Source organism: Nilaparvata lugens, chromosome 2 (assembly GCF_014356525.2).
Source record: "Nilaparvata lugens isolate BPH chromosome 2, ASM1435652v1, whole genome shotgun sequence".
In the NCBI taxonomy this organism is placed as follows: domain Eukaryota; kingdom Metazoa; phylum Arthropoda; class Insecta; order Hemiptera; family Delphacidae; genus Nilaparvata; species Nilaparvata lugens.
This window is the reverse complement of record NC_052505.1, coordinates 21,246,345-21,260,234: the sequence shown is the minus strand read 5'-3', so window position 1 is coordinate 21,260,234 and position 13,890 is coordinate 21,246,345. Positions and strand designations below refer to the sequence as shown.

The 13,890-nt window shown below is 33.0% G+C and overlaps 1 protein-coding gene across 4 annotated transcripts in view; it reads right to left on the bottom strand.

The window, feature by feature from the left end:
• Positions 1–13,890, bottom strand: part of LOC111060483 — a 133,358-nt gene that overhangs the window by 21,755 nt on the left and 97,713 nt on the right. The window contains exon 1 of one of the 4 annotated variants that reach the window (XM_039420768.1): positions 1,488–1,925. The exons of the other annotated variants lie outside the window; for them this stretch is intronic. The gene's annotated coding sequence lies outside the window, so the exon portion shown is untranslated. Of the gene's footprint in view, positions 1–1,487; positions 1,926–13,890 lie in introns of those variants that run through there. 4 annotated transcript variants of the gene reach the window in all.

The window sequence follows — 13,890 nt, the reverse complement described above, 5'->3', positions numbered from 1 at the left end:
CTGAGTAGCTGATACGGTAGTGATTGAATCTAGTACTTCAATGGGCTTCAATTATATTATGTAGTGAATATTTTGAATCACTTTTTGCTATTAAAAAGAACAACTAGCACTAAGATTTTTTCAATAAATGAATCAATCACTCACTGTGACAACAGTTCAGGAAGATCTTCCTGGTCAGGAAGATGGCGGACCTGCCAAAAGATCTCGTTGTCACAGTGAGTGATTAATTCATTTATTGTGAAAATTCTGACTGCTACTCGTTCTTTTTAATAGCAAAAAGTGATTAAAAAAGCAGTTCGTGATGGAAAATGACATTGATGAATATTTTGATATGTGGAAATAAGATTGAATTAAAAAATTTTCATAGACACGGCGTCCGAATGAAGCACAGAGACGTTTCTCTTCTCTTCATCTCTTTCCTCTTCAGCTTGGTAGATTATTGTAGTTGATCATTTGGCAACTCATACCTACATACAAAAATTCCCTTGCGGGTATCATATTTGTTAATTCAATATACTGTTCTATATACTGTTTAATAAAGTTCTGTATCTGGTTTATCTTTCTACATATAGCGTTAAATAAGTCACACACATCAAAATAAGCCCGTCTGTAAAAAATGTATATAGAAAACAAAAGGTGATTTAATGTGTACAGGTCTGCAGTATTGTTTTTTAGTATGATAATGCTATTACCTATAATGTGTTATCAATTTTGTTATTGATGTGCAATTTTTTGCAATATCCCAGCAACTACTGAAGTGACGGAATTGAAACAAGTTTTATTAGATTCCATGTAAAATTTTATAATATATTACACTATTATTGTAGCCATGAGAATATTTTAAAAACTCAAAATCGTTGAAAATTGTCTTGAACTCGCCTATCAAACCTTGTAGGTCTCAATGCTGGATTACGTGGTCCATATACTGAAGTGCCCCCTTTATTCTTGTTTAAAATAATGAATTATATTTTATTCATTACGTAAATATATTTTTCAATAAATTCCCATGATAGAGATAAAATACTTTGTCAACTAATAATATTTCCATAATATAAATTTCAATATTAAAATCATTATTAGATAATTAACTGATTTGAACCATTCAACTTCAATTAGCTTGATGTTACCTTACCACAATAATATTCAGTTAATCAGTTAAATCAGTTAATTATCTAATAATGATTTTAATATGGATTACCACAATATTATTGTGGTAAGGTAACATCAAGAATTGAAGTTGAATGGTTCAAATCAGTTAATTATCTTATAATGATTTTAATTTTGTTCAAATATCTGAAAACGTTATCAAGGAAAAAGTAATTAGATTTTTGCTCTGATTCGATATAATAGGTTGAAAAGCAAAACTTGTAATATTACAGGTAATTCATAATTTATAGGAGTTGAAGAAGAGAATTTTCTCTATAATAGCAGAACGTTCTGCGTATTTCATATTGTATGGGCCAGCCATTTGAATCAACCGTGCTCACCCACGGCCATCTAGCGTGCCACTGCCATCAGCCGCTCTAAGATCGCCTAGTTCAATATGTAGATAGCACTGTTCTCCCTGGCTTCCCCCGCTTTTTGCTTCCCAGTTCACTTCCGTTTGTAACCGCTCCTTGAGGAAGCTTGTTGTCCTGACGCTACACAGTTGTGTCTCCTTTTAAAGAAGTTATAAATGTATTACCGCTTCGCTTGTTTAAATTTAAACTACTACCGCGACTAGTTAGGAAAAGTTATTGTGAGAGTACTCCGCTAAATATCTAGATTTGGATCTTCTTTGTGTAATCTCTTCACCACGATATGGGCCCATGTATTCATCATCGCCAGTGCAAGTGAATCCTGATTATCTGAACGTGTTGCCGCCTACCAGAACGAGGAGACCGCTCTTACAGTCCACTGTGAACCCGCCATACCCGAACGAGACGCCTTTAAAGGTAACAATTTATTTTCTGAGCTACTAAGTAACCAGGAGTGTACCAGGAGTCATGTGCCCTACAGCATCAATGAGAGTTCCTTTTTCTCAAAGACACTTATTAGAGAACCCTTTGAAAATCTCAAGAATATATCCAATTATTTACAAGAGTCTTGACTTAACACTAATCTAAACTATGTGGTGGCACTACCAGGACCGCCAGGAATGAATGTTTATACCCTACAGTATCTATGAGAGTATATTACTCTCAATAATACTTAGAGTAGAGTGGAAGAGATCCTTGAATTTCTCAAGAATATCTACCCCGCCAACTAGCAAAGGCTAGAGGCTTTACTTTTAGTTTCCCCGCCAACTAGCAAAGGCTAGAGGCTTTACTTTCAGTTTCCCCACCAACTAGCAAAGGCTAGAGGCTACATTATCCCATCCCCCGCCAACTAGCAAAGGCTAGAGGCTTTATTTTCAGTTTCCCCGCCAACTAGCAAGTGGTGATGGATATACCTAGTTTAGATTAGTTTAGTTTTAAGTAAAGACCCTTGAAAAAAATTGGAGATTCTTGACTTTCATGAGAAATTCAAGGTTCTCTGATAAGTGTCTTTGAGAGAAAGGAACTCTCATTGATGCTGTAGGGCACATCATCCTGGTAGTTCAGGTAGTGATGGATATACCTAGTTTAGATTAGTATAGTTTTAAGTAAAGACCCTTGAAAAAAATTGGAGATTCTTGACTTTCATGAGAAATTCAAGGTTCTCTGATAAGTGTCTTTGAGAGAAAGGAACTCTCATTGATGCTGTAGGGCACATCATCCTGGTAGTTCAGGTAGTGATGGATATACCTAGTTTAGATTAGTATAGTTTTAAGTAAATACCCTTGAAAAAAATTAGAGATATTCTTTAGAAATCCAAGAATTCTCCTATAAGTATCTTTGAGAGAAAGAACTCTCATAGATGTTGTAGGGCAAATAATCGGTCTGTTTCTTGATATGTTTCAGGTTCATCGCAGCATCTCTTCTCAAATACACATTAGATCTCAGTTATTTTTTTCATTTCCACTCTGTGCATGCGTTTAGTGATCATTTTACATTTCTAATTTGTGTTTTTTATCTACATTTTATTTGATTCTTGTGTTTCTGTTACAAGTCCTGTGCATCAGATTCATCTCAGCCCATCTTCTCAAAAGCTGACATATTTTTCTCCATGTTAACTGTGTGCATGCTTTGAATGATCTTTGCTGCTTCTAAAACAAGTTGAGAATTTTATCAACATTTGTTTTTGCACTGTTTCTTACGTATGTTCTGGTTCATTGCATGCTTAGAAAGATCTATGTTGCATCTTGAACAGGTTGTGTGTGGTTACTTGATGCTTTTTTACTATATGTCTTGAACATTAGGTCAGGAATGTGTTGGAATTATGTTATTTATTGCATTCTAGTCACTTATATGTTGTCTTGAATGTTATGTCAGGCATTTTTTGGGATTATAATAGTCATATATTGTACCATTACCATTGCATCATATTGATCATCATCTTCTTATAATTTTACTTTAAGATGAATTTTTTTTCAATGTTGTGTTTCACAGTTGAACTAAAAAATTCAGATTATGAAGTTGCAGCTACATTTTCAACTTTTGATGTTGCATTAGTGCTATCAATGCAATTTTAAGATGCTAAATTGTTATGCAATTTCATGTACTTTTGTGATTTATGTAGTTCCTTTATTTTGCTTCTGTGAGTGTATTTATTAGGCCTTTGTGTAATGTCTAGTATAAGAACTCAAGTGATTTTAAAAATTCATGTTCAGGAAATTGATACATGAGTTCAATAAATCAATAATAATAATAATAATAATAATAATAATAAATAATAATAATAATAATAATAATAATAATAATAATAATAAATAATAATAATAATAAATTTACTTGAAATTTATTATTATTAATGTACCATATGTATTTATCAAATATAATATCAATTATATTAATATTTAATAAATTATATTATAAACATACTATAATACTAAATTCACTGATTCTACATATAATCATACTAACATCAGTTATTACTCTAATATCAATTACTTTATAATTATTCATTTGAAAAAATATCAATATCAATATTAAAATGTTGATGGAATAGGTATTAATACTAATTCATTCAAATTGACAATACAAAGCCTCACTGATTATACAATCATAATAATATCAATTCCTTCAACATTGATCACTTCAAAATTTAAGCCTTACTATTTCTATAATAAATTATACACACATCAGTTCCTCTAATATTAATCACTTCATATTTCTTTAAAAAAATATTTCTACCAATTTCTTCAATTTGTTAAGTCATAGCTCAGCTCATATTGTAAAAATTACTTGTACTTATTTTTCAAATTGACAAAACGAATCGAGTCTATAATAGTAGTAGCATCTATCCTCTAATAATAGATAGTTACTCCATAATTCATTTGAAAAATATTAAAACCAATTTCTTCAAAGTGACAAGCCCAATCATACTAACATCTATTCCTCGAATTTTTATTGTTTCTTAATCCATTAAAAAATATTAATACTGATTTACATAATATGAGGGTAGATGTGGAGGCCAAATATTATTCCTAGTTCTGTATGATTTCATTTCTTCAAGCAATACATTTTTCAATTGTTATTCAAGTACAGAAATCGTTGTTTTGTAAAAATAACTGTACAGATACGGTTTTATATGCCATCTCTGTGGAAGAATGGTTGGCTATGAGTAGAGATGTGGAATAATGTCAGCAACCAGGGGGACAAAGAAAACGAGGCCGACCACGCAACAGATGATTGGACGACATGGAGCAGACCTTCAATCCTGGAGCGTCAGAAGGTGGAGACAGCGAGCACAGGACACAGATTCATGAAAAAGGTTTGTGGTGGAGGCCAAGGCTCTTTCAAGGCCCGTAGAGCCAATGAGTAGTAGTTATAAGTTTTTGGTATGATTTATTGGTCTTTCAATTTAATTTATAGACTACTCTATCTGTCCAATGTTCATTTTGTTCATCTGTTGTTTATTTTTTCATCCATTGTTTATCTGTTTATTGAAATCTGTTTGTCAAATGTTGATTCATCTTATAAGGAAGAACAGAATATATTCAATGTGAATTGAGAGTACAAATCATATACCATATCATCTTAAATTACATCATGCTGATCATTATCATTCACTAATAATTTTTCTTCTCATTCAATAATTATTTATTTTTCCCAATCATTTCTTTATACTGGATCGTTTCAGTATTGTGTTTTTCAGTTAAACTTATGAAGTTTTTTGTTTCAGATTATAAAATTTTCATCGTCATTCTCATAGACGAACATTGGAATACCTTCTATAGAGTGAAGCCTTCAACAGTTCTTATAGTGAAGCCTATGTTGTTACGTCCGGAATTTTATAAGTGAAATTTAGAACCGAAGTTAATTAGTGCAATATTACAACAGTGATAATTCAGTGGTTAGTGAAATAAATGTACAACTGTTTGAACTTCAAGACGAAGGTTTGGCTACCCTACTTCATGACTCAAAGGTTAGTGGAGAAGTCTCTTTTCCTTTGAAGTGTGAATTCTTATTTCAAAATTAACTTTGATTCTTTCAAATCTCTATCTCAATCACTTCATTCTGATAGGATTCAAGCAAATAGTGAGGTCTTCGTTATAATGGCAGTATCTGATCAACATTGGCGTTGCTATCCTTGTCTATCATCCAACAAAACAGATGGAGCCATCCTTTTCTAGCTCTGTAACGTTCCCAGATCGTTCTTTAACAATGCAGAAATATAATCAATTGAAAACATACTTAATCTCAATCCTGAAAATACTTCATCAGATAATATAAGAATATTTTTCCTTGACGTATAAAATATAATTGATTGTTCTAAACAATAATGAAAAGTTAACATCACATTAAATATACCGGTGTGTGATATTAAAAAAGGCAGTGCAAGGCCGAGAATCGGCAACACTACTCTCTCATCTTTCCCCACTGCCATTATAACGTGGACCTCTCTATAGTTTTTTACATTTTTTCGATAATTTACATTCTAACTTTTTGTGTAGTTGAGAAGTTGATATTGTGGTAATTATTCACATTAAATGAAAAAGACTAAGAAATTGTCAAAAACCACAGATTTATTGATACTTAGAAAGACCGGTTTCGGTTATCAAATTGTGGTAATTTTTCATATTAAATGAAAAAGACTAAGAAATTGTCAAAAAACCACAGATTTATTGATACTTAGAAAGACCGGTTTCGGTTATTAAACCATTGTCAATCTCTGATAAACTGTTATCAGATCTCTTTATCAGAGATTGACAATGTAATAACCAAAACCGATCTTTCTAAGTATCAATAAATCTGTGTTTTTTGACAATTTCTTGTCACCATTGTCAATCTCTGATAAACTCACTCTGATAGAGATAGAAATAGAGAGATAGTGTTTATCAGAGATTGACAATGGTGTAAATAACCGAAACCGGTCTTTCTAAGTATCAATAAATCTAACTCTCTCTGATAGAGTTTATCAGACATTGACAATGGTGTAGATAACCGACACCGGTCTTTCTAAGTATCAATAAATCTGTGGTTTTTGACAACTGTTGTCAAAATACTTGTTGAGGTACATCAGCTCTGTCCCTGCTTTGAACATCCAGGTGCTCCTCTAATACTCTGTCTCCAAACTCAGCTCCCAACACAAGGAACGTGTCCAGTTGCATGTCCATTGAATATCATATCGAATAAATAAAAAATTGTATTGCCTTTGAATTAAATGAACGTAGACAACGTCAATATTATCATTAATGTCCTCATCTATAGTATATTATTCTATTTGTTCACGCGTTTAGTATTCTGTTTTCACAGTTGAACTAATTGTTATTTTGTTTCATATTTTAAAGTTGGAGATCTCTTTTCACAGAGAAGCTTTCAAAAGTATCAATCAATCAGATTTTTGAGGTAGCAATTCCAGCTCATATGACTGCTTCAGCTCACTACCTTGAACGGCATATTCTGTTACAAGGTGTTACACCAAAAGTCACATATCCCAAATATGCATCCATCTTGTGGTTGCTGTATTAGGATTGGTTCTACCAACTGCTTTCGTTTCCTAATTTGTCAATATTCACTGGCGGAAGTTCTGTTCAAATCTTCTGTCAACGATGTTCATCTTTCCTCGTCTTTATTACTATTCTCTCCCTGTCGATATTTTCTTGTGGTTGTTGTAGTCGATAGTTACTCACTGTTGTTGATTTTTTCGTCGTTGTCGTGAAGATGGCGTTATTGTGTCAATAGTGGTTTCCAGTCTCAGGCCCGGTTGCACAAATTCTTGTTAAATTAAAAACATGATTAAATGCCACGAAAACCGATCAGAGAAGACCTTTTCGAAAAGAAGGATCCTCTGATTGGTTCTCTGGTTATTTAATCACGGTTTAAATGTAACAGGCTTTTGTGCAACTGAGACTTAATCTCCGTTTTGGTTGGAGGGTGTTTTTGACTGAGAATATTTGTTTCCTGTTATCAGTTCCAGAAATGTCAAATTGTTGACGAGATGAAAATGAGGCATTTGAGGTGGTTGGGACACGTTGAGAGGATGAGTGACTCAAGAGTTGTAAAACAGGTCTTTAGAAACAACCCAGGAGGGAGAAGGCTGAGCAGACATCCGCGAAACGTTGGCTGGAGGATTTGGAGGACGATATTAGGAAGCTGGGTGTTGGGGGATGGAGACGTAAGGCTGCTGATAGAGACGAATGAAGAGGCTTTCTGAAGGAGGTCAAGGCTCTGAATCAGCTGTAGTGCCAAGGAGTAAGTAAGTATATTTGTTTTTATTGGTTTTTGTAATAGTTAGGGATTTCCAGTCTTGAACACAGAAGTTTTGGTTGGAGGGAGTTTTTTCATAGGTCTCGTTGTTCCACGAAATATATTATTGCGGTTGATGCCCACATTATCGTTTTGCTTGTGCATGGCTGGTTTAAGAGATTCGAATCACGACCAAGCTGTGCTGGCAGACTGAAGGTTATAACGCCCCAGACCACTAGACCAACCTGTCAGTGATATTGTCATCGGAATATTTGAGTCTCAACTGTGAATGCAGTTACGTTGACAAACCCCATCAGTCCAAATATTTATTGTTCCTCAATGATGATGGGAAGTTTTATTTGTGATTGTATATCACACATTTTTAGACCAAAATAATTGCTGTGAAGATTGAGGTGTTTGTCAGTGGACCAGCCTACCAAAACCCTCTTCATGAAATGCTGCCGTCAAATGAGTTGAAGTGAGCTATATTGTTGTTTTGGACAGTTTATTAAATAACTTAGGTGACAGTACCGTATTCTAAGAATGACTATTTCAATATAGTATTATAGTATATAATATAGTATATTTCAATCTAATATACTAGAATATTTTCAAACAGTGTTATTAATGTTTAAATGAACTGGGTTATTCAGTGTTTTTTTGGTTGACATATTGACGGTTTCAACTGAATAGACGTGTTAGAGGATGTGCACGTTTCCCGGCTGTCGGTCCCGGCTGAAATAAAACAGCCCTGAAGTCCATTGTCTGCTCAAATATCACTGCATATATTCAGGCTAAGTGGGACCTTCCTGTACAGAGCTCCCCACCACCAAAACTTCATTCAAATTTAATTTTCAACTAATGACATATCAGTGAAGTGTGCGCTTTCAATCTGTCCTGTACTATAATTGATTAGTCTTCATTCTCAAATTGAGTGCTTCAAGTGTTTCCTCTCAGTGAATCTTATAGCTTTTAGAGTGAAGTTATAGCTTTCAAGTGTTGCCAGACCTATTTTGGATTCAAAAGCGTGGAACAATAGAATCGTTTGAATCAGAATCCCAGTTTGTGAATAGTGATTTAATGTCAGTGGCGGGGATGGGGGAGATGTCACAATAATAATAATAAGTTATTCATCATACAATTTTACATAAATCAACTATAGATATTAACTTTGGCTCACAAGATAATGAAGAGAAAAATGGTGCTAACTTAGGAAGATGTAGATGTTCACATTTACCCACTACATTTGTTAGTAGGCCTAATAAACGTACTAATTTTGGGTATGTTCTAATTTTCATAGGAGGGTTAATAATACAATTTAACATACATTAACTATTGATATTAACTGTGGCAAACAAGGTAATGGAGGAAAAGTTTGCAAACTTAGGAAGATTTAGGGCCGGTTTCATATAATTATACAATGTACATTTCAGGCTTGAAATGACAATGTAATTCGTTTTTTGGAAAAGAGATAGACGCTGCATACAGGATTAATTTAGGTGAGGATTAATTTAGGTAAGGTTTGGTTTTTTGATATTCTCAGCTTTCAAGGTTTAGAGTTCTGCATACAGGAATAATTTAGGAGAGGATTTTTTGAATCAATTCTTTCATGATACTGTGACTGTTATTCTGAATTCAAAGTTGTGAATGTGAACATGGATGGCAATTACCTCCAGGTAATGTAGTAGTGTTGAAGTTTGAGATACAAAGTCAGCAATAAGCGTTGGCATTGTTATTGGCGTATGCTTTGGTGTCGGCATTGATTTTGGCATTGGCATCAGCATTGGCGCAGGCATAGGCATTGGTATCAGCATTGGCGCAGATATTGGCATTGGCGCAGGCATCGGCGTTGATTTTGGTGTTGGCATCAGCATTGGCGCAGGCATTGGCGTAGCTATTGGCATTGGCATCAGCATTGGCGCAGATTTTGGCATTGGCGCAGGCATCGGCGTTGATTTTGGTGTTGGCACAGGCATTGACATCAGCACAGGCATCGGCGTAGATTTTGGCATTTTGGCGTAGTTATTAGTGTTGATATTGGCGTAGTTATTAGTGTAGGCATCAGCATTGATTTTGGCGTAGTTATTGGTGTTGATATTGGTGTTGACATTGGCATAGTTATTGGCGTTGGCATCAGCATTGGCGCAGATTTTGGCATTGGCGCAGGCATTGGCGTAGCTATTGGCATTGGCGCAGGCATTGGCATCAGCACAGGCATCGGCGTAGATTTTGGCATTATGGCGTAGTTATTGGCGTTGACATTGGCGTAGTTATTAGTGCAGGCATCAGCGTAGATTTTGGCGTAGTTATTGGTGTAGATATTGGCGTAGATATTGGCGTAGTTATGTCACACTAGTTCGAAAATCACCCATTCATTGTTGCTGATTTCGAGATTCACATGATAACTATTTCAATGTTAATGTCTGTGCTGTACCTGTTATCTTAAAATGCTTATAAACTAAAAAGAAAAACTTGATTAGGCTATCAATACAATCTAAAACACATGAAAATTATTTTTAAATATATATGAAATTGAAATTTGTCAACATCTTATTATACAGTCAGCAATACATAAATTGTGAAATATGGACATATCAATTACAAATTTTCATTATAAAAAAAAAATTCATTTCCATCTATTCACTGTTCAAATATCAAAATTTAATCCATTCTTCAAAATAGAAATAGAATTTCATAACACTCTGTATCATTATCAAAATTGTAAAAAACATCAGATCATCACAACAAAAATTAATTTCAATATATATTTCAATAATTTCAGACAATTGATCTTCTATTCACAATCATTTCATAATATATCTGCATTTCATTATCATTTAGTATAACATTTCATTTATAGCAAGTTCATTTCACATTTATGATTTATCATTCAGGGTTTCAAAATTATTTAGTTTTAATTTTGTTCAAAAATTGTATAAAAAGCAAATTATTTAATATTATTAATCATCGTTTGTCGGATACTATAGTTTATTTCGACTTTTCAATGTTCTGAACACAAGCTACATTTCATGACAAAACTTTACTATCAATCATTAAACAAGAAATCATTCAAAACATCAATAATATTTTGCTTCAAAGGCAAACAATATTCATAAGTAATCATCATCTATGGCAATCAACATTATTAATCATTATTTTGCATCTATGGCAATCAACATAAGTAATCAACACAAAAAATATTATCTCATTACTGCCTCTCTAAGTCATAACCTCTGTTATTCCTTCTTTAGGCAATAATGGGTTTCCATCTCAAAAAACAATCACATACCAGCAAAATTCTAATCAACAAACCCCACTAAAAATTCTACATACACTCCAGCATCCATTTCAAACGATAATCAATCATATCAAAAGTTATAGAACAAACAGTTTTAAAATTTAAAAAAAAATATCAATTACAAAACACTTTAGAAAAATTTTAGCCTTTAACTCATTTCAATTTATAATATAACACAACGTTTTTATTCAATAAAAACATTATTATTCAAGCTAACTTTCATTAATACATCACATATATATGGCTACAGAATTCATTAAAACTTTCAAATTTTGAAGTTTATTTATTATAATAACATAATTTATAATTTAAAGACTGTATAATAAGTACAAACATTTCAAGATTATAATACAAAGATGATCAAGATGAATAATGGGTAAATAAGTTCCCTAAAAAATACAAAAAAGAGAAAAAGAAAACTGGGTAAATAAATTCCCTAAAACAATACAAAGAAGAGAAAGATTAATTAGAGCCTATCCTACATGTCAGTACTGAACTTCCATGAGGAAGTATATTTAATAAAATATACTACTATGGAATTTTGTAAATTCCAAGTATGACTCTAATTTGTTATAATTGTGAGCTATCACTCCCACAAAAACAACTGGTTAAGGAAAAAATGTTGACTATTGTGACTGGGTGGATAGTTCCTAGATGTCTGTAAGGCAATGTGATAGCAGACTCTAGTATCGGACCACAAAAACAAAAGTATGCAAAAGGTTTTACAAACATTTGATGTTGCAGTCTTAAGGTTTTTATATCGCAAACAAGTAGGTCAGATAATCGAGTCCAGCCGTATGTGGTTCACGCCCACACCTCTAAAAGAATCACACCTACTTGTCTACCAAAAATCCAAAGTATTGGACAGCAAAGAAAAAAAATGCAAAATGGGTTAAAAGCCCAGAAGAAAACTATAACCTAATTACATATGGCTTATGGCACGATATGCAATGAAAGATGAGAACATGGGACATAATTGCTCTGAAAAACCTAATTACCTAATATAATACCTGAAAAAAATAGACATGATTAAAATATGTAATACATGATGAAAAAATATACCACAAGCAAACAATTATTTACACTACAATAGATAGATTTTAGAAAAGATAAGTTTTATCAACAATTTAAAGATTAGGAAAATAAGCTACTATTTAAACTTCCAAAATTATTTCAGAAAAAATACAAATTTAAATGACTATGGACAAGATTGGTTAAGATATGCATCATAGAATAATTTTACTGAACATTACACAAAGACAGGAAAGAATTGAAATTTGAAAAGATTAAGGGCCAAGAAAAATAGGCTACAGGAAAGAAAAAAGATACAATTATGGACTCTTACCATACTTAGTATTTACGGTCATTGCTATTCTGAATCCCGGCATGACACAGGATTCCTAATCATTGTGTGTTGGGGAATACCCTTTCATCATGTGATTCACTGTCATCATCTTGTAAATAAGCAACTTGAAACAACCTTTGAATACTAATACATCAATGGAAACTTTGTGCTTTGTTTTCTTCAAGAACATGATTTTATTCATGGGTTCATTTGTTTCAACAAAGCCATTTTGCTTGCAAAAGTTAGTCATGTTCACTTGAGAATGCATTGCATACACCTTTTCAATTCTCAGTTGAAAGTTGAACTCATCAACTTGACTCAAAGCAACATTCATTTTGTTTACATTATTCCTAACCACCACAGAAACCTGTCTCATGTAATCATTCACTTTGTTAATAGTTTTCCTAACCTTCAATGTAGCAATATCACTTTCATGATAGTTGACTTTCAGTGAAGACAACTCCCTACCTACTTCTTTACTCAATTTTACTATCTCATTAGGGTTGACTTTTTCAACAACAGTAACTAGGTCTACATTGTCAGAAACTTGAATGAGTTGATCCTGTATCTTAACACTAATATTATCCTGCTTCAATTTGTTTTCATCTTCATGATAATCACTCAATGTTTCATGTGCATTTTTCAATAGAAGGTTTATACTAGCCTGCTCTAGTCTAATGCTAGCAAATTCTTGCTTCATCTCATCAAACCTAGCATTAAACTTAGCATTTTGCTCATCAATCTTGGCATTTTGCTCGTCAAACCTAGCATTTTGCTCATCAAACCTTTGTGTTAGGAATGCTATAAGATTTATATCATTTTTAATGTTTGCCATTTTGTAATATGCACTGATATCTATTCATTAAAACTTGATCTCTCTTGAACCGACTTCCCACTCAGCAATATACCATTCATAACCTATCAAGATATCTATCCTACTAATAATTTTTCATAACCAGGGATTTCATGGTGTACCATTTGGGACATATTTATTTTGTAATTCTGTCCCACCAGGGGTACCATTTGCCGTGCTACCAATTTTTCCTTAATCGGTTGGAATAGCATTTAACACCTATTAACCTAAGGATAGTTGTCGGCTCCAATGTAATAGATTCTTGATAAATTATGAATGGATCTATCGCCTATGAATGAGAAATCCAGTTTTCAGAGCAAATGAACTTATAATCTTCAGATGAATTTATACAAATACACAAAGAACTATATCTTATAAGCCTAATCATTTAGAGTTACTACGAACTAAAATACTTATCTAGTTTACAGTTGAAAAACAGTGGCTATTGGCTTGAATACACAAATAGCAAATTATGTGGACAAAATAGAACACTATAAACTGTTTAAAACTCAATTTAAAACATTAATAAATTCACATGAATGAAAAAGATTCAGAGCAAAAATTTACAACACACATGTAGCCAGCCATTTTTCTAGAGAAGAAAGAAGCCACCGGAAAAACTAAAAGTCAGAACAGAGAGACC